Source organism: Leptinotarsa decemlineata, unplaced genomic scaffold (genome assembly GCF_025532065.1).
Source record: "Leptinotarsa decemlineata unplaced genomic scaffold, Ldec_3_MD MMD2_tig00003308_RagTag_RagTag, whole genome shotgun sequence".
In the NCBI taxonomy this organism is placed as follows: Eukaryota; Metazoa; Arthropoda; class Insecta; order Coleoptera; family Chrysomelidae; genus Leptinotarsa; species Leptinotarsa decemlineata.
The window spans coordinates 1,256,113-1,258,569 of record NW_027412586.1 but is presented as its reverse complement, the minus strand read 5'-3'; the positions used below and the strand labels follow the sequence as shown (position 1 = coordinate 1,258,569).

General features: G+C 31.8%; 1 long non-coding RNA gene across 1 annotated transcript; it reads right to left on the bottom strand.

Annotated features, from left to right (window-relative positions):
• Positions 1–846: 846 nt before the first annotated feature.
• Positions 847–2,131, bottom strand: LOC141483321 (uncharacterized). The gene is made up of 2 exons (XR_012466010.1): positions 1,569–2,131; positions 847–1,226 (listed from the first exon to the last, which is right to left on the bottom strand). It is a non-coding gene; the product is annotated as an uncharacterized lncRNA (long non-coding RNA).
• Positions 2,132–2,457: the final 326 nt, after the last annotated feature.

The window sequence follows — 2,457 nt, the reverse complement described above, 5'->3', positions numbered from 1 at the left end:
GAATAGTCATAAAGAAAATTATTTGCATTGTATTCCGAAAGCTTTGGACACCGAATGAATTTCTTAATACCTGTTGATGATCTTGACCTTCCCTAATATTTATAAATATTCATATTATGCTGAAGTTGTAACTTTGCCCCGGTCACCGTACTACGACAAAATGCTTGATGTGCATTCATGCAACTGTATTTGAAGATAGTTTTATATTCCTATATATATTATAATCGTATCAATTTTGATGACTATGAACTTGGAATAACGAAAGATGGAATTGTGAATACTGTGTGTTTTTGTTTCAGAATATCGAAGTTGAGGTTAAAATATCTTTCAATTCATGTATTCACTTGAATGGATTTGAATTATTTTATGACGATTTTCCATATTTGTCTGTATCGTTACTTTGTTATGTTTATATGTACAAGAACTCAGAACTCCGAACAATTGAAACTCAGGTTATCTACACATAATAGACTCGTCCGGTGGTATCTATATCAAAGGATGCTATTTTGAATGGGAATTTCGAAAAAACTACAATACGAAATGAATTTCCAAATATCACACTTGAAATTTAATGACAAATGTCAATCATCTATAATAATGTCCTGAATAAAATTCAAGATATAAAATGCCACTTTTTGTTATATCGACCCAACGAATCAGAATTTAAAATGACAGACAAACTTATTTCCTTTATTTCTAAAATGTCCTGTTTTTGTCAACTTAGTATCTTTCAATATGATGTTTCTTCATCTCTATAAAATCTGGTATATAATTTTTTGTTATTGCATATTTTTGACAACTTTCCCTGTATAAGATAAGTTTTCATTTTCAAAAAAAAGATGTGTGTGATATGTATTTTATTTATTTTGGTAGTATATTATAAAGCCATTTATATAAAATATCAACGTTATTGAGACTGCAGCTGAACAAATTTCCTTTGAAATGACCCATACAGAACGGCGTGTTTTTCTTGAATTTTGGAACACACCACGATGAATCTTCAAAGTCTTCCAAATTCATTACGGTTGTGTATATATTGAATAGACGCAGTTTGTCCAACAAATAACTGAATATCGACAAATTCTAGCCTCATAATGTGCAACCATAGACTGAAAAAAATGGAAACTGCTGAGATTTGAATCTCGTTCTGGAAAGGTTGCTATGACGGTTTTGAATGTTGTTGTTGAGATGACTCTGACTGATACTGCACACGTTGATGTATTATTCTGAAATAAATTCCATTTTTCAATAAAAAATACACTGAAATAAATTCGATTTTTCAATAAAAACATACACTAAAAAAAATGTTTTGGCAACAGAGAGGGTAATGTCTTTTATGAAGTAATTGCTACACTTATAATGAAAATAAAAAATCAAGTGTCATTCAAAATAAAGAATTTAAAACACATATTCTGCACGTACTGAGTGAAGGAAATATATTGTATGAAAACACTACTTTATGCGGATCATATCTGTGAGTGAGAATTTTTGACCCGAATGAAAAATATTGTATACACCCAAAAACTCTTTGCCTATAAAACAAAGAAAAAATTGGAAACAGTACTAACCTTAATTTTGTACAATCTCAAATGAAACGACAAGATTCGGTTTCCCAATGTCCATTAACCCTTTGAACACAATAGCGTATTTTCCTGATGAAAATTCTTCTAAGTGAGGACGATACGCCTCCGTCACTCGGTGGGGCAGAAATGATACTTTATCTCCCAAATCTAACAAGACCGCCTCACCAAATTTTCCTTTCACGATTTTGGCAGTGAATATCCTCTGCGGCATCTCCACAGGCAAATCTGCTACTTTGATACTTGGCTTTCTCTTCACGATCGAACTTGCATTCAACTTTTGTAAATCCATCTGCGAAAAATAAAAAATGAAAGCTTCATGTTTTGATTCACAATATATGCGAATACTATCTCAAACAAACCACGACATGTAAAACATTTGACTGAAATCATCCAACATATATATCGAGAAAAATTTTGGAAATCAAATGATTCAACAATTCTCACCAATTTTCAATTAAATTACATTTGAATAAATTCATCTGAGGAAAAAGTCAAACCTAAAACACTTACTTTCAAATAGAATCGGTGCACTTGTCACTGGTATCACTTTCAACGGATACAACTAACTCATTTCGCCATGCATGACGTATTTATAGTAAAATAAGTGATGACATATTTTAAAATCTTTGTTAGATGCCTATTCAGCGTTGACATTGATCCATGTCACCTTGGATTTGAATAGCGCAACAAACACATGAATTCTGCTTTTTTTTTCATTTTATTTGAAGTACTACATGTGATGATGCGACTATTATTAGTGAAGATACAACTTTGTGCCCTCTCGGCATCGTCTCCGTTTTTTTTCTCTGTTGATGAATTCTGCATTCGTTTCCCTTTCATTTGATGTGCTGCACGTTGAGATCCAACTATCATA